The sequence below is a fragment of the Engystomops pustulosus genome, chromosome 6 (genome assembly GCF_040894005.1).
Source record: "Engystomops pustulosus chromosome 6, aEngPut4.maternal, whole genome shotgun sequence".
Lineage (NCBI taxonomy): Eukaryota > Metazoa > Chordata > Amphibia > Anura > Leptodactylidae > Engystomops > Engystomops pustulosus.
The window spans coordinates 39,730,739-39,749,426 of record NC_092416.1 but is presented as its reverse complement, the minus strand read 5'-3'; the positions used below and the strand labels follow the sequence as shown (position 1 = coordinate 39,749,426).

The window sequence follows — 18,688 nt, the reverse complement described above, 5'->3', positions numbered from 1 at the left end:
GGAGGAGGCATAGTAGGCCTGAAACACCTGGACCGAGGTAGGCCCCGCAATCCTCGGCGTCGGCAGTATATGACCAGCCGCAGGGTCAGACTCGGTCCCAGCCTCCACCAAGTTAACCCAATGTGCCGTCAGCGATATATAGTGGCCCTGCCCGGCAGCACTCGTCCACGTGTCCGTGGTCAGGTGGACCTTGTCAGAAACGGCGTTGGTCAGGGCACGGATTATGTTGTCTGACACGTGCTGGTGCAGGGCTGGGACGGCACATCGGGAAAAGTAGTGGCGGCTGGGGACCGAATACCGAGGGGCGGCCGCCGCCATGAGGCTGCGAAAGGCCTCGGTCTCTACTAGCCTATAGGGCAGCATCTCCAGGCTTAGCAATCTGGAGATGTGCACATTAAGGGCTTGGGCGTGCGGGTGGGTTGCACTATATTTGCGTTTCCGCTCCAGCGTCTGGGGTATGGAGAGCTGAACGCTGGTGGATGCTGTGGAGGATCGTGGAGGCGACGATGGGGTTTTTGTGGCAGGGTCCTGGGCAGGGGGCTGACTATCAGCTGACACAGGGGAAGGAGCAGTGGTGTGCACGGCCGGAGGTGAACGCGCTTGTTGCCACTGAGTGGGGTGTTTAGCATTCATATGCCTGCACATACTGGTGGTAGTTAAGCTAGTAGTGGTGGAACCCCTGCTGATCCTGGTTTGGCAAATGTGGCACACCACAGTCCGTCGGTCATCCGGTGTTTCCTTAAAGAACCTCCAGACTTCTGAAAATCTAGCCCTCGCCGCAGGAGCCCTCGCCACGGGAGCTTCACTAGTTGACACATTTGGCGCTGATGCACCAGCTCTGGCCCTGCCTCTCCCTCTTCCAACCTGTTCTGGTCGAGGACTCTCCTCCGTCTCAGAAGCACTGTGTTCACCCGGCCTCTCAACCCAGCTTGGGTCTGTCACCTCATCATCCTCCGATCCCTCAGTCTGCTCCCCCCTCGGACTTCCTGCCCTGACAACAACTTCCCCACTGTCTGACAACCGTGTCTCCTCATCGTCGGACACCTCTTTACACACTTCTTCCAGTACGTCAACAAGGTCATCATCACCCACAGACTGCGACTGGTGGAAAACCTGGGCATCGGAAAATTGCTCATCAGCAACCGGACAAGTGGTTTGTGACTGTGGGAAGGGTCCAGAAAACAGTTCCTCAGAGTATGCCGGTTCAAATGGCAAATTTTGCTGGGAGGGGGCAGACTGGGGGGGAGGAGGCTGAGGTGCAGGAGCTGGAGGAGTGCCGATTTCGGTGACATGGGTGGACTGCGTGGAAGACTGACTGGTGGACAAATTGCTCGAAGCATTGTCGGCAATCCACGACATCACCTGTTCGCACTGTTCTGGCCTCAACAGTGCTCTACAACGAGTCCCAGTAACTTCAGACATGAACCTAGGGAGTGTAGCTCTGCGGCGTTCCCCTGCTCCCTCATAAGCAGGTGGTGTCTCACCCCGCCCAGGACCACGGCCTCTGACCCCTGCAGTAGTTGGACGCCCACGTCCCCGCCCTCGTCCTCTACCCCTAGCCCTCGGGTTAAACATTTTGAAAATGAGAGTTATAACTTTAATTTTTTTTTTAACTTTTTTTTGTGGTTTTTTTTTTGTGTGTGTTTTTTAGTTTTTAAAACCAAACGATGCTATCCTATTGCTATGGCTATTTTCTAGTCAAGTATGAAAGCACACTGCTATGCCAGATGAGATGACACTGAGTTATGAAAAAAATAAACGTAAAATAAAAAAGGAAATGGCAGACTGTGCCTAATTGAAATCCAACCCTGGGCCCTAATAAATTTTCCCACTTCGGTCTTTGCGATGTATATGTGCGTCACTAAGCGCAAAACACAGTGGTCGCAAGTCTCACTCCAAATTGCTCACAATTTGTTAGTAGATGCACTGCAGCAACTACAGCCACCAGCAGATCAACCAGAAATCAAATATATATAACGCTACTGTAGGCGTAAGTAAGCCGTTTGGATTCTCCTATGGCTATTTTCTAGCCAAGTATTAAAGCACACTACTATGCCAGATGAGATGACGCTGAGTTATGAAAAAAATAAACGTAAAATAAAAAAGGAAATGGCAGACTGTGCCTAATTGAAATCCAACCCCGGGCCCTAATAAATTTTCCCACTTCGGTCTTTGCGATGGATATGTGCGTCACTAAGCGCAAAACACAGTGGTCGCAAGTCTCACTCCAAATTGCTCACAATTTGCTAGTAGATGCACTGCAACAACTACAGCCACCAGCAGATCAACCAGAAATCAAATATATATAACGCTACTGTAGGCGTAAGTAAGCCGTTTGGATTCTCCTATGGCTATTTTCTAGCCAAGTATTAAAGCACACTACTATGCCAGATGAGATGACACTGAGTTATTAAAAAAATAAACGTAAAATAAAAAGAAACTGGCAGACTGTGCCTAATTGAAATCAAACCCCTAATAAATTTTCCCACTTTGGTGTTTGAGGTGGATATGTGTGTCACTAAGAGCTAAACACAACGGTAGCAAGTCCCCCTGCAAATTCCTCACAATATGGTACTAGCTGCACTACTAGTGCCAGCAAGCCCAGCCACAAGCAAATTAAAAAAAAAAGTATAACGTTATTGTAGCCCTAAGAAGGGCTGTTGGGTTCTTTGAGAATCACTCCTGCCTAACAGTAAGCTAATAGAACACCCTAACGCTTTCCCTGACCAGCAGCAGCTCTCTCCCTAGCGGCATCAAGACAGAGAATGATCCGAGCAGCGCGGGCAGCGGCTAGTCTATCCCAGGGTCACCTGATCTGGCCAGCCAACCACTGCTATCGACGTGTAAGGGTACCACGTCATGCTGGGTGGAGTGCAGAGTCTCCTGGCTTGTGATTGGCTCTGTTTCTGGCCGCCAAAAAGCAAAACGGCGGGAGCTGCCATTTTCTCGAGCGGGCGAAATACTCGTCCGAGCAACGAGCAGTTACGAGTACGCTAATGCTCGATCGAGCATCAAGCTCGGACGAGTATGTTCGCTCATCTCTAGTGTTTATGTATCTATGAATCCAGTACATGTAACTTCTGAACTTAAAGGAAACCTACCACTTGAAGTGGCAGGTTTCTGATGGAAATACCGGGCACCAGCTCACGGTGAGCTGGTGCCGGAGCTTACTTTCGTTAGTGTTTTAAACCGCGGTATCGCGGTTTAAAACACTTTTTAAACTTTATAGCCGGCGCAGGCAGGTACGCGCTCGGTGCTTACCGTGCGCGCGGCTACATAGGAAGTGAATGAGAGCCACGCGCATGGTAAGCGCCGAGCGATACCGCGGTTTAAAACACTAACGGAAATAAGCTCCGGCATTTCCATTAGAAACCTGCCACTACAAGTGGTAGGTTTCCTTTAAGAATTTTTCAATATAGCCTTATAGAGTTAACAGGGTGTGATCAGTGAGGTAATAACTTTGCATTGAGCTGAGTTTCGTTTTCCTTGAATCTACACATTTCAAAGGTTCTCCTTTTTAGAATGTAAATTCTGGAATGAGATAGGGAAGCCTTTAGATACATTCAGACCAAACCTTGAAGCAACATTGTTGCTTATCAATATATCCAAACCTCAGTCTGTGGGAAAAAGCAAGTTTTAACCCTGAATATTCAAACCCTGAATTCAAAATTGGGGAGATAGGGACTAATTTATCGGAACTTGTAAGGTATTCATAAAACTGACTATAAGTTTTTTGTTTGAAATCTCATTTGCCCATCAGGTTTCTCGGTCCAAGTTTACTATACACACCGCCGTATTCCTGTAGGCACAGCTTGTTTCCTAACTACAAAAAGATTGAGTTGTTGAAATCAAACTTCCCAGTGCTTATCCCCCTAATATCTCTGATTGGGGAGGAATCAGGAAGACCCCATGTGTATTAGATGGGCAGTGAAACCTGCCAAAATTGGTGGGTTCAACAAATATGTATGTGGCATGCTTTACACCCAGCTGTGCCCAGTCTGCATTATACTAGGGAAGTATGTCCCCAGAAAGTGCAAATACTGACTTCCATATAAGGATATGATTGCTCTGTAAATACCCCTGTATTACAGTTCCTCATTATTGTGAAATATGAAGATTACAATAAATAAAAAATCCAATAAAGCCGGTCATACATAACAAATGTACACACTATAGGCGCCTCTTCATGGCGGTCTATTCTCTCAGTATCTTTTCTGGTCAGGGCCGTTTCTAGCCTTTTTGCTGCCTGAGGCAAAATTTGAAATGTTGCCCCCCCCCCATTTGGCACATGAGGTGCAGTATATGCACCGTGCATCAACAAATCATGAGTGTGCCAATCTTTTTGGTGCTCACACACCAATGTCAAATGGCACCAAAGTGCGGTAAGACTAAAACATCCAATACACAGTACATAGTCATAGCTGCTGGCAGAATTTTCATTCATCTGACAGCTATCTTTCCCAACACCCTCATACGCATGTGTGATTGTCTCGGTTTGAGCATGCATGTGTAATGCATGGAAAGAAAGCTTCAGAACATAAGGATTGTTGAAAACCAACTTGCCTAATACTTCTCTTCTCCCTATTTAACATACACTATATGTACCATACTATAAGTAATGCCACACATAGGAAACATAGGAGTGAGCACAGTTGTGGGCAACTGTGGGGTTCTAGAGAGGCATCAAGGAAAAACTGTTGCATCCCTTTCCTGTCTTCTGGTCCCGTTCTGCTTCCTGTGTCGCGTTCAAGTCTTCCCCTTCCCCTCCCGTTACTGCTAACTACACAGCAAATTAGAAGTACAGTGTAGAAAATTAGAACTATCTCTAGTTGGGAAGTCTCTGGTCAGAAGCAGAACCTTTGCATTATTCAAGTGCAGCCTCGAGCCTGTGTATACAAACTTTAAGCTGGTGAGCAGAACTTACTCTTCCTCCTCTCTGTCCCAGTGCAGAGAGCAGGAGGATAGTGTATGTGTGAATATGCTGCACCAAGCAGCACCATCCAGCTCCTGGACATCACACTGATCATAGGTAGCTAGCAGTGGTACTCAAGGTCTGGAGGCCCGCGTCACCCATACGCTCCCCTAAGGGAACTGATTGCAGTGCCTGCACAGTGCTGGTGCTAAAAACCAGAACTGTAGATTGAAATACACCAGTTGGGCCACCTGCCGCCCCTCTCAGGGCCCTACCATTTGCCACCCGAGGCAGGATTTTCATCATTAGGAGATGTGGCCCTATCTCTGGTTCACTTACAACTTTCTATAAATAAATCTGAATCTTGCTTATGTTCTCTACATTGCTTCCTCAGTTTTGGGTAAAAGTTCAGTTTTTACTTGTAGTAAATTAATTATTAGTTTAGAAGGATTTTTTACCTAATAAAGTTATTTTTAACCCCTCTTATCCTTCCTCTGTTCAATAATTAGTTATTGGTTCTGTAAAAATAATGGGGCACATTTATGAAAAGTGTGGTAACAGTTAGACTTGACACTCTTATGCTGCACAAAGTTCATAAGAGTCTGATGATCTCCTACAATGTTTCCAGTATTTTGCATAAGCAAAGGTGATTACAACTTGTTTTCTCTAGATGGAGACAGTGGCCTTTTAACCTGGAACAACTTTCCGCCATTTTTTACACACACACAGATATATAATTGTACTCCTTAGTCGTCTCTTTTTGAGACTGAGTAAATCCAATTTTTTTTAAACTTTCCTCATAACTGGGACCCACCATGCACCTTATTATTTTTGTCGCCTTCATTGTACCCTCTCCAGCTCCATGGCCTCCTTTTTATGGACAGGTGCCCAGAACTGAATGTTCCTGGTGAGTCCGAACGAATGCCTTGTACAGTAGTAATATTAAATCCCTATCCCGAGAGCTTATTGCTCTTTTGATACATAACAGGATCCTGGATTTAGAGGAAGTGAATTGACATTTCTCAGGGCTCAGCCCGTGAGCCCTCTCCATACAGTGGCAGCTGTATTAATACTTTACACATTAGTAAGGGGTTAATGAAAGACTGGAACTAGTGCAGAGTGTCAAACGGGGCAATATGGAAGTCACGGAAAAGGTGATGGATTGGCTTAGGCTTCTTCAACATGTACAGAACTGTTTGGGGTTAGGATGTGACAGGTTCCCCTTAATTGTATGATTCCGGATTTATTACAGGCATTACAGATGAATTACAGGCAGTCCCCGGTTAACGTGCAGGATTAACAACAAAGCTTAATTGACACCTTTGATAACTCTTACAGCTGATCAGGGACTAAAGTACAGTAAATTGCCAACATCCAGAGGGCCATTAGCAGTGGCGTAACTAGTAGTGGCTGGGCCCCATAGCAGATTTCTGCATGGGGCCCCCTTCCCCTTTAAAAGATATATGCAAATTTATACAGACATATACACACATATAAAGTTCTACACTCATACATTCACTATCCTATACTCGCATCCACATACATACATGTATACACTCATATGCATACATTTATATACTCAAATACATTTATACACATATATACAAACTCATACAGTATATGCACATCAAATTTGCACACTTACTGTATACTACATACACATTATATACATATAGTATGTATATGTATACTTATACATACAGTATAAACACAACATATACATACAGTGTTTACATACAGTACATACAGAATTTACACACATACATTTAGTATATATATCATATATACACACGTATAGCATGTACACACATACAGCACATGCATACATTCACATACGCACCATATACAAAAACACACATACAGCATTTATATATTATATATACACACACACACAAGCACTAGCATATATATTTATACATATATATATATATATATATATATATATATACACACACACCCAAACATAAGCATATATATATATATATACATACACGCACAAACATAAGCATATATATACAAAACACACACATTAGCATATATATACAAAACACACACATTAGCATATATATACAAAACACACACATTAGCATATATATACAAAACACACACATTAGCATATATATACAAACACATGTAAATAATAATACTTACTTTTTTGATGTCCAGCGTGGCGGCTGTGTAGGCCATCAGCTGGGTGGTTCGGCGTTCGGGCGGGCAGATGGGTTCGCGGGCGGTTGGCAAGTGCGGGGGGCGGGCGGATGGCAAGTGCGGGGGGGCGGGCGGATGGCAAGTGCGGGGGGGCGGGCGGTTGGCAAGTGCGGGGGGCGGGCGGATGGCAAGTGCGGGGGGGCGGGCGGATGGCAAGTGGGGGGGGCGGGCGGATGGCAAGTGCGGGGGGGTGGGCGGATGGAAAGTGCGGGGGGCGGGAGGATGGCAAGTGCGGGGGGCGGGCGGTTGGCAAGTGCGTGGGGCGGGCGGTTGGCAAGTGCGTGGGGCGGGCGGCAAGTGCTGGGGGCGGGCAGCAAGTGCTGGGGGCGCGCGCGCGCGGGGATAGTGCGGTGGGGGCGGGCAGTGTGGTCGGAGGTTCCTTGTGCCGGCGGCTGGGAGGGAAGTTCAGTATTCGGGGTGGGTGGTCGCTCCCCTTTGTCGGCCGGCGTATGGGAGGCTGTTTGGGAGGGAGTAGGCGGGTTAAGCACATGCGGCCGTGTGTCCCCGGGCCCCTTAAGTTCACGGGCCCCGTAGCAACCGCTACGGCTGCTACGGTGGTAGTTACGCCACTGGCCATTAGTATTCAGGGGTTGTCTGTAAGTCAGGTGTTCTTAAGTCGGGGACCGCCTGTATACAGTTTATCTGTAGATCATAGAATGATCAACTGGATTCTGAATAATCGTCACGGTTTCTCCTGTGACCCACGTCCTGGGTCGCAGGTGCACCCGTGCTCCTCTCCGTGCCCCCGGACCCACGCTGCTGCTCTCACCTTCCCTCTATCCAGCGCTGGCTCCAGCGGTCCACCCCGTGCGTCGCTTGATGCCAATTCTGTTAAATTCCCAACCCCTTTCCTGTGTCCCCTGCCTGATCTTTGAGCCTTGAGCCTGAGAGAAAACTTTATCCCTATGCCTTGCGACTGTTTGCTAAATTCTGTTTTTCCCCAGTTCCGTTCCTGAGTCTGCTCCACCGCTGCCTGCCATGACCTTTTGCCTAGCTCCTGACTCTGATCCTGTGCCGCTTGTGACCTCCTGCATGGCCCTGACCATGATACTGTCTCATGATTCTGTACTTCGCCTTAGCCGACACCGCAGACAAAGTCGCGCCCTGTGGAGCGACCTGGTGGTACCACCCCGCAGTAAGTCCAACCCTTTGCGGCGATCCCCTGCTGAAAACTGGGGGCCACTTAGACTCTGCTCCCAGGTCCATGGCGGTACAGAGGATACACTACCACTGATTCTGAATTTGGTGGTCTCATTTTCTTGTTGGTGCTTGGCAAACCAGGGTTGTCCACTTTCAAATATTCTTTCAATATCAATTCTTCATGTTTTTCTCGATCTCTGCTTGCTGTCATTCACTTAGAAGCTTCATTGTTTACTTCCTGTGGATAAACATCAGTCCATGTCTCTAGTAGGTGGCATGTAAATGTACTTTTATTATATGTTTTTATGTTTCTTTTATGTATGATTTATGTTTCTATGTTTTTAGGAATTTTACCGAATACATATTCTTTTCGACAGTGGGGACAATAAATTGCTATTATTATTAAATAATAGCCGGCGTGGCACAGAACCCTGGGGTACACCACTTATAAGTGGTGACCATTCTGAGTAAATAATTGTTGACCATCTAGGCATGAACCTCCAGGCAGTTTTTAATCCAATTGCAAATTGTTTCTTTGAAACCAATAGACCTTATTTTACACATCAGGAGTTTTGCCCTGAATTGCCCCGCATGCGATCGGATTGTGGTGCATCGGTGCCTGCTTGCATGCAACACAAATCGGGAGGCGTGGACGTCAGATTCGGACAAACCGCGGAATTTAAAAACAAAATTGTGTCACAAGATCAGCACTCACATGCACCGGGAAGATGAAGGTGAACTCCGGCAGACCTCAGTGGGGGAAGCTATGGATGCAGGAAATCGGGGGAACAGGCTATGTGAATTGCGGAAGATCCGAATCCTTGTCGGACAACGCACAGCGGGGATCACGACGGGGCGGGTAAGTTAATGTGCCCCAATATCGACAGCGGCTCCTCCAACCAGGCATCTGCTCACCTCTTCATAGAAGCAGATCAGGTTAGTCTGACAACTTTTATCCTTAGTAAATCCATGCTGACTGTCACTTAGTATACTATTTGATTTCACATACTCCAGTATATAGTCTTTTACTATTCCTTCCAATATTTCCTCACAAAGTTAAGCTTACAGGCCTATAATCGCTTGGGGAAGATCTAGAGCCCTTTTAAAAGCAGGACTGTAATTTTTAGCTGGTGACAAGTTCCAAAAACCTATGGTATGTTGATTTTTAAAATGCCTTTGTCAGCATTCTGAATCATTTCAGTAATTCCGGAGAAGCAGGCAGCTGCAGCCTTTGCGTGCCTGTTTCAGTCTCTTCAGCAGTCATGCAGCTAGCTCCCCTCATGTGGAAGATGGTGTGGAGGAAAGAAAAAATGCATGAGGAGACAAAGACACACACAGGCTACAGCTGCCCCTTCCCAGGGCCTTACCACACCCTGCTGGCAGGGAGCCAGGTAATTGTGAATTAAAATGATATAAACTACTGAAATTAATTGGAATGTTGACAAAAGCAAAATGACATTCCTGCTTTAAATATTGGAACCACATTTGCCTCGTGCCACTCACTTGGCACCATACCAGGTATTAGGGAATCTCTGAAGATTTTAGACAGTGGCAGAGCAATAACAAAACTGAGCTTTTTAAAGGGCATCTACCGTGAGTATGAAAGACTGTATGCAAATGAGCCTGAGGGGCTCCAGGCTCCATTAACAGCCCTTCATCCTGATGCCCTTTAAGAACTCTGGGGTGTAACCCATCTGGTCCAGGGGCCTTGTACACATTTGTTTTATTGAGCTTAGATTGGATCATGTCTACATTCAGCCGGTCTAGTATATTACAGGATGCATGACCCGCACTGGCAAAATGTTCTTTACTGTGAAACTCAAGGACAAGCTTTGGCATGCACATCCGAATATTCCCTTAGAGGACACAATATAGCAGGGAACAGATGTGGGGGGCTGTATAAATGTATTCAAGAACTCAAGAGCAATGGGATGTCCACAAGCTCAGGGCACATGGTAGCCTCATGCCATTGCTAGTTGTGTGATTAAGAATTAATGTTAGTCATGTGACACAAAAAAAAACACATACTGTACTGCACAGTAAAAAGAAAGACATAAAACGTCAATTCACATTACAGGAAATGGTGAAACTTGTTAAGTCACTTATTTTCGTTGAAAAAGAAACCAACTTATGAGTTACATTTAGCTTTATGACCAGACGGGTGATGCACTGAGGTCTCTCCATAGAAGAAGCCACTTAGCCAACTTCTCCCTTACAACTGCTCTAAATTGCCGTGCAAGCAGTACACCGAAACCAGGTAAGCACCTGCTAACATTTGAATTGACTTGTGTCGCGTTGTATTTTTTGTTTCTTGTTTTTCATTCAAAGAAAGGTAACACTTGTACATGGTGCTGTAATGGCTACCTGTGGCTATGCTGCTGCAATGGGGGTCATTGATGGATATGGATGAGAAGACCAGAGGATTACCAAATAATTGTTGCAAGTGCAATGAATTGAATTTAGTGCCGCAATAGACGACTTGTTAAAAAAAACCACACAATGGGGCACATTTACTTACTCGGCCAACGGAGTTCACCCAAAGTGCATTGTCCAACGACAGAGCACTGTGCCGCAATTCACAAAGATCTTGTGCCCGATTTCCTGCATGTTTCGCTTCCCTGCTCAGGTGCGCCAGAGTTCATTGTGACACAATTTGAATATTAAATCCCGCGCTAAGTCCAAATCAGTCGCATCGTCCGATGACCCACCCTCCGATTTCTGTTGCATGAAAGCCGGCACCGATACACCAAAATCCGATCCCGTGCGACACAATCCCCTTCTAAATAGCTGTCACAGCGGCGCATATCCTGAAAATTTCCCAAATCTGATGAAAATTTCCGTTAGTAAATAAGCCCCAATATGTGTGCATTTGGATTTTGGGGTACCATAAAGTTCATCTTTAAATAATAAACTATAGTTCAGGAACCTGGTACAGATTTTGTTTTGGGCTTCAACAATTTAAACATTTTTCCTCTGCTGAATGGCAGCTGCAACTACCACCCTATCACCCTACATGGGTCCGTGGGAAGAGGAAGTCCAGATGTCTAGCCTTCCCACGTCTACACTTTAGTCTTCAACCATACAACTTCTAAGAAGCTCCAGCAACCAGCCTGTAAGTAAAACTGTTTAAGGTGTCTACCGAAATAAATGTATAAATGCAAAGAAACTTAATACAGATGTGTTTAACATAATTTTCTTAGTATTATGTCTGAACAAGGATTATTTTTGAGCCTACATTTTTGGGTATGAGATGAAAGTCACACAACACTAAGATGTAAATTATAGAGAAAGACTGAACAAGTCATCAGTTTTACTGCTTTTCAACTGTAAGATATTTCATTTTTCAGAGATTCTACAGTTTAAGCAAATAAATGTTATGATTTGTATAAAGGGAAGTTAGACCATTTTACAATTGAATTTCTGGCAGCCTTCATAAGGAGAGATCTTACTTTCTGACCCTAGTGAAAAGCCTCACACTTAACCTACCCAAACCTACACAGTACTGACGAGATGCAAAAACATTGAAACAGTGCTGTGCGTCTAGCTTTAATCTGGTATTGTTTTATTAGGCCTCCTGAAGGTCATGCTTAATATAACGGGAGATGCCTTACAAAGTAGTCAAGAGGCTTCGTTTTCCTTATCCCATCTGGGAAAACGTATTTGCATATTTCTCTATAACAATTCCCCACTGTCTTCTAAACCTCTGCTTACTGCTTACATACCTAGAAGCTTCAATCCTTACTTGTAGTCGATAGAGATCTCTCCATGGTTATGTGATGTAATGCTGAAGTCTCCGAGAGTTAATAAGCGATGCTTGTAAAAAGGAGTGATGCATCTGTGTGACATCACACAATCATGGACAGATGTTTATCCACTGAAAGGTAGCAATGAAGCTTCCTATAGACCTGTTATAATGAGTAGGGAATCTGGCTTGTGAGAACCAATGATTATATAGGTTGGGCAAAACACCACAAAGGACAAAATCAAGTGTAGCTTTTGGTTCAATATTGATATATAGTTCAGAGATCAAGAGGCCACCGCTCCACCCTGCGGTTTTTACTTGGTTTTCATCACGTTGATCGTTTTGCCAAATGCTCACAAGGAACCTTCATGCCTGGAAAGGTATCCTGGTGGGGTGTTGCATCCAGATAAAGTGGGCTGACCAAGGTCCAAGTCTGGGACTGAAATGTGTTGAGGCAAATAAAGCTTTTTGACTGTACCTGATGGAATCTGCGCCATTTATAGTGATCCCTATTTGTATTGATCTGTTCAAGTTTCATCAAATGTAATTAACCTTCACAATGCAAAGGTTAAAGGTTGCAGGAGACCTGGGTCGAATTCTTAGGGCAACCCCACATTTTATTTTCAGAATTTTCTGTGCATTATAATAAAATACCAGTTTAGTAAATGAGATTCATCTAAATCCCATATAAACACTCCACAAAATGCTTTGCAATGCAAAGATTAAGCTCCAACCCCCATGTGTGAATATCAGGGGAATTCCTGTTGAATTCCCCTAGAAGAAGTTCAGCAGCATGTATCAACATGTATGTATTTACCCCTCCCCCCCCCCCCCCCCCCCGGGAGACCACAGGGACCTAACAAAACAGGAAAATGAATGCCACAAACTTGTAAAACTTTGTTTAATCAGTACTTGTTTTTGTACTAGTCAAACACCCAGGCTGACATACAGTATGTAAGAAGGACAGGTTTCCCATACCCAATTTCACACCCATTTTTTAAAAATCTAGGTAATCAGAGTAGAAAACTAAGAAGCTTCAAAATTAATAAATTTGTTCTATATATACAGTTAAGTCGTACTCTATGCACAAAAGCTTATATTGTGATGATGTATTTTGATGTCTCGATAAGGGGACTTATTCATCAGGGCCCCTGCACCACGTCATAAATAATTGAAATAATTGCATAATTCTAGAACTTGCAAATATTCACCCCAATCTGCCACCTTCACGCCAGTGGGAGGTGAAAGGAGGGCACGGCCTGCATCGTATAATAAATGGTCTCCAGGTCATTAAGACTGGTTAGTTAATGAAGGGTCCTTGAGTTGGAAAACATACCTACAGCTATGATGGTCTGTCAAAGTTTTTTATACCTTCTTTTGCCATATTTCATATTCATGAGTGGATTGCAGATCTGCAAAGTCTATTGTACAGTCCCTTCTTTAGCTGTTGTCCCATTTTTTTTTTATGGAGTCTTTATGGAGCATAGATTTTGATTTTCAAGGCTGAGCTTTGAAGTCTGGACCCTTACATAGTAGTCTGCAGGTTCTTCATGAGCCCAGCTGGTTGTGTTGCCGATTGACCACTGAAGGTCCAAGAGCTCTCATACTCCATTAACCTGAACACCTCTGTGTACTTCTGCTATCAGCAAATTTTAATAGCTGATGTTAAGATATGGGAATAATTAGGATACAGACAATTGCTAAGTGAATAACCATAGGTAAGCTGGGCACTGCATCTAATAAACAGCAAAGAACGAAAATAAATAACCAAAAAAGACACCTATCTCCCTGTTTTGAGATACCTACCTGTTGTTTTTGCGAATGCCAAAGGCGAGTAACAAGGAGGCCAGGGTGTCTCAGGTGGACAAGTATACTCGAGTATATACGGTATATTTGTTGAATTGTACTCTTTGTACTGAAAATGCACTTGGTTGTACTACGTAAGCTTTTGAATAACCCCTCCATTTGGTTTAAATTCTGTCACAATGACCGGGAGACTTTTCACAGGAGAGGTCAGGATGCAGAGTCGGTGGACCCTCTGGACCACCGCAGTAGATGATGGTACTAGCCGGGACCGGAATCTAAGTGGTACCTGGTTTTCACCTGAGCCCGCCGCAAAGCGGGATGGTCTTTCTGTGGCGGGGTGCCACCAGGTCGTTCTACGGGTGTGACAAGGCCCGTGGTGGCAGCCAAGGTAGTATGGAGACGCAGGGCACAGTCCGATCCTGGGGTGACAGCAGGAGAACAGCTTAGAAGGAAATGCTGGGACTCAAGGCAGGATACAGGAGCTGGCACACGGTACAGGCAGGCAGGGACGGACGGACTGGCACACGGAACAGCAAGCAGGAACGGATCACGGGAACACAGCAGGCACGGGAATGACAGGAACACAGAGGAACACTGGAATTACAGGAACACGGAGGAGCACTGGAAACACAGGAAACACTGGAGGGCTTTCACTTAGCAGGAAACGATGATGAAGATCCCGTGAGTCAGGAAGGGAGGTGCCGGACTATAAGGCCGAGCCGGATTAACTGTACTGGCTGGCTATAAACTACTGGGGGCTGGCTAGCTATATTCTACAGGGGGCTGGCTGGCTATATACTACTGGGGGCTGGCTGGCTATATTCTACAGGGGGCTGGCTGGCTATATACTACAGGGAGCCGGCAGATTATATACTATAGGGGGAAGGCTATATACTACAGGGGGCTGGCTATATACTACAGGGGATGGCAGGCTATATACTACTGGGGGCTGGCTATATACTACAGGGAGCTGGCAGGCTATATACTACAGGGGACTTGCTGGCTATATACTGGGAGGCTGTGGTCAGTGCATTTCCCACCCTTGGCTTATACTGGAGTCAATAAGTTTTCCCAGTTTTTGGTGGTAAAATTAGGGGCCTTGGCCTATACTCAGGTTTGTTTATACTCAAGTATATACGGAATTGGTTTTCTGTGATATTTTGCATTACTCTTCCTCATTATGTGTTTCTAGACCTGTGATTGTGAGAAAGAACAGCAGTATCCAGCACAGAATCTTATTCTGCTGTACTAGAAGACCAGGTGAGTGGAAATACTCTTTTCAATGTCAGTTAATGTCAGTATAAGTTCCTGCATACCATTGTACTGTGCAAGTATCTATGTAATAAATCTTCTATGCTGTGCTGTTCTCTTCAGATATACATAGTTATTCAGCTGTTCACATTACTGCATACTGTTCTGCATCCATTCTTGTTATATATTTCATGTATTATTGCTATGCTGCCATCTGCTGGTCAGGACTTACATTTGGGTAACACTGGAAAAGGCATCTCATCAAGCAAACAAAATGCCATCACATGGCCTTAATAATGAAAAAGCAAAAATTTTATATCCTGCAAAAGGGGCCAATGAGAAAACTAAAATCCTGGCAGCTGCAGGTCCCTTCTTCCCTTCTGCGCCTCGCTGTGCGCCCATAAAACAAGTAATGGCCTCATTTTTGTGGCAAAACAAATTTTAAGATGGGTTTTCTCTTTTTATCTTTTGGAAATGTGTAAATTTTAGTGCCAAATAAGAGGTCGGATCCTTGTATTTTGTCCCCTGGCAGTCAGCCATATTCATGAGAGGACCGGCCGACACCCCCCCACCACGCCCCTGTCAGTCGGGGACCTGTAAGAATAGCTGGCGGCTGTGCCGAATTGACAGCGGCTGCACGACGCAGTGCTTATTCACAGCACCAGCCTAACATTCCACCGGCGCTGTGAATAAGCGCTGCGCAACCACTGTCAGTTTGGCGCTACATCGCATAGAGGCGGCTGCATTTGCGCAATATATGCGCTGCTGCCAGCTATTCTTACAGGTCCCTGATTGACAGGGGCGTGGAGGGGGTGTGTCGGCCGGCCTACTCATGAATACGGCCAACTGTCAGGGGACAGAATACAAGGATCCAACCTCTTATTTGGTAAGAAGTCGGATCGATTAAAACAAACTTTGCAAACATAAATTTTAATAAAAATTTAATAAATATAAAGGGGCTGGGGACAGGATTAGGGGGGACATATTTGGTGGGAGTATTTTCGGGGGGTGACAGGTCCTCTTTAAGCTACAAAATGGCTGCGTCCATAAGGGGTTAAAGGTGATGGGGGAGCGACTGTATTGCATCCTTCTCTGACCTCCAATGAGTGTACACTGTGTTTTCTGGTGTTTCTCAGGAAACATTTTAGGGAACAGGAGACTGTTGTAGCTTCTGAATTTTTAATGCCGCCAAGTGAGTTCACTGCAAAGGGGCCTACTGAGGCTCTGCTGCCCAGGGGCCTTCTGAAACCTGGAGCCGACCCAGGACAGTTACGTAACATTGTCAGTAGCCAATCACTGCCTGCCCCAAATGTTTGTTTCTCCTTCCACTCTCAGGGGGAGGAGTTGAACCGGAGGAAGTATTCCACTGTATGAGCATATAGTACGATACACTGCTGCGATCTATACATTGTGAATCCTCATGACGGATCCTTATAATGGATGGAAAATATAAGGTGTGAATGTATCATTACAATGGAGGATAAAAACAAGGTGTGAATGTAGTCAAGCTTTAGCTGAAATTGACCACTTTATTCATTTGAGATCTAACATTTATAGTGGCCTTAAGCCTTTCGTAACACAATCTAATAAATCATTATTAGACCCATAATGAAAAAGCTCCTTGAGGTTCTATGAATTACTCTAGAATCCAGTGAAGGTTCAGATTGTAGGTTCCTTAGGACGAGCTGATTGTGGGGCTTTCAAGCATTGGGTCTATGTGCCACATGAATATTGATGGCTCCATATTGTAATACAACTTGATTGACATTATTATTGTGATTTAAGGAACATAATAGTTGTTTTTAAGGAGCTCAGATTCACACAAACATCTTCTTTTGGCTGCAGGTTCTTATAAAGACACTTGAATTCATTTTGAGCATGGATAGAAGATATAGCGGAAAAAAAATTCTACACCATGTATCACGGAACAAGCATTAATGCAGCATACAGCATCCTCAGGGAGGGGTTTCGAGCTTCTGCTGGTGGGATGTTGGGGAGAGGAGTCTATGTAAGCAAAGATGTAGAGAAGGCTTCTAAATATCCATTAATTTCAATTGATCAGAAAGTGGTGTTGGAGCTCAGTGTAAGAGTGGGAAAGGTGAAGAGGATTGACCGTCAAGATCACCCACTGCGTCTCACCTGGCACGATAACGGATATGACTGTGCCTGGGTGCCTCCAGGATGTGGGATGGTGCCTAGTGGCCAGGAAGAGGATTGTATTTATGACCCTAGGAGGATCAGAGTGACTGATGTTGTAAGAGGTCCTCCTGAACATGTTGCCGCTTTAAAAAAGTTAATTAGATGAAACCAGTGATTTGGTACAATATTCATATACTTGAATGTGCTGGTTAATCAGTCCTTTTCTAACATGTTATTATGATAATATTCTCAGATATGTTTTAGAGTATAACTTTAGACTGGATCTATACTTGAAGTTGAGTCATGTTATCATCATATCCAAGGGGCTCTACATTCCGATTAAGACAATGTATTCATGAATTGCATCTTGTGATCTCAGGATCACATGTTTACAAGTAATAACCTCCCCTGGTAGCCACAGGTGAAGCACAATATTGGGCATACATGCCATCTGAGTGTATTCCTATGCATACCTCCCAACCGTCCCAGATCCAGTGGGACAGTCCCAGATTTAGGGCTCTATCCCACTGTCCCACCAGGCGGGAGGTATGACTCGGGACATCAACTCTATCGGCACAGCTCTCCTTTTATTGTGTCATGGTGCCAAACTAGGGTTCCAACCCCAGATATGAGCAAGATTAGAGAAGATGGCACTAACTTTGATATATTTTTATAGATGCTTTTATTCTCATAACAATCCACTCAAATTCATATTTCATATGACGTTTCAGTCAAAACATGACTTTTCTCAGATACGGATTGAAGAGAAGCGAGTGTAGATGGGGGCACAATAAGAAGGGGAGCAGACAGGGGTACACAATAAGACGTGGAGCAGAGAGGGTGGCATAATTAGAAAGGGGAGCAGCTAAGAAAGGCACCATAAGAAGAGGAGCAGAGAGGGGGGTATAATTAGGAAGGGGGGCCATAAAGGGGGCACAATAATAATATGCACAGTCTGTATGTCACAGATAGTGACTGCATAGGCTGGAAATGTTAGCCAGGAGAGTTTTGGAAGTCTGTAGGTTATCATTCCATGGACTTACCTATTACATGACATCTCAGATAGGGCATAAGATGACTATAGCAGCACAGGAGCTATAAACAGAAGGGTAAGGATGGTGCAGTTTATTGGGGGTGGGTACTGCCGGTAGAGCTGTCAGAAGGAATTGGATAGAAGCTGATTTAATCCTTGAGATCATGGGAGGTCCTATACACTAGAGATACTGGAGTAGAGATTTGTAGACAACCTGGTGATGACATGACACAGCTGCACATATTAAGAGCGTTTTAACGCATGTATGCCATGGAGCAGGGATGCAACAAAAAAAGTGCACTGCCAGAATAATTTGGGGGGAGTCTGCATTATATTTTTCTATACTGCTTCTGAAATACTTGAAAACCTAAGACGTGCTACATACACAGCCGGGAGGACCTTCTGCAAGCCTTTGGGATTATGCATCATGAGCAAGTTGTGATTGTTCTCTGATGCC

General features: G+C 44.8%; 1 protein-coding gene and 1 long non-coding RNA gene across 2 annotated transcripts in view; one reads left to right on the top strand and one right to left on the bottom strand.

The window, feature by feature from the left end:
* Window positions 1-18,688, bottom strand: part of LOC140065888 (uncharacterized) — a 115,902-nt gene that overhangs the window by 41,000 nt on the left and 56,214 nt on the right. The window lies entirely within an intron of this gene.
* On the top strand, window positions 10,352-16,966 carry LOC140134949 (uncharacterized). The gene is made up of 3 exons (XR_011856432.1): window positions 10,352-10,517; window positions 15,001-15,068; window positions 16,905-16,966. It is a non-coding gene; the product is annotated as an uncharacterized lncRNA (long non-coding RNA).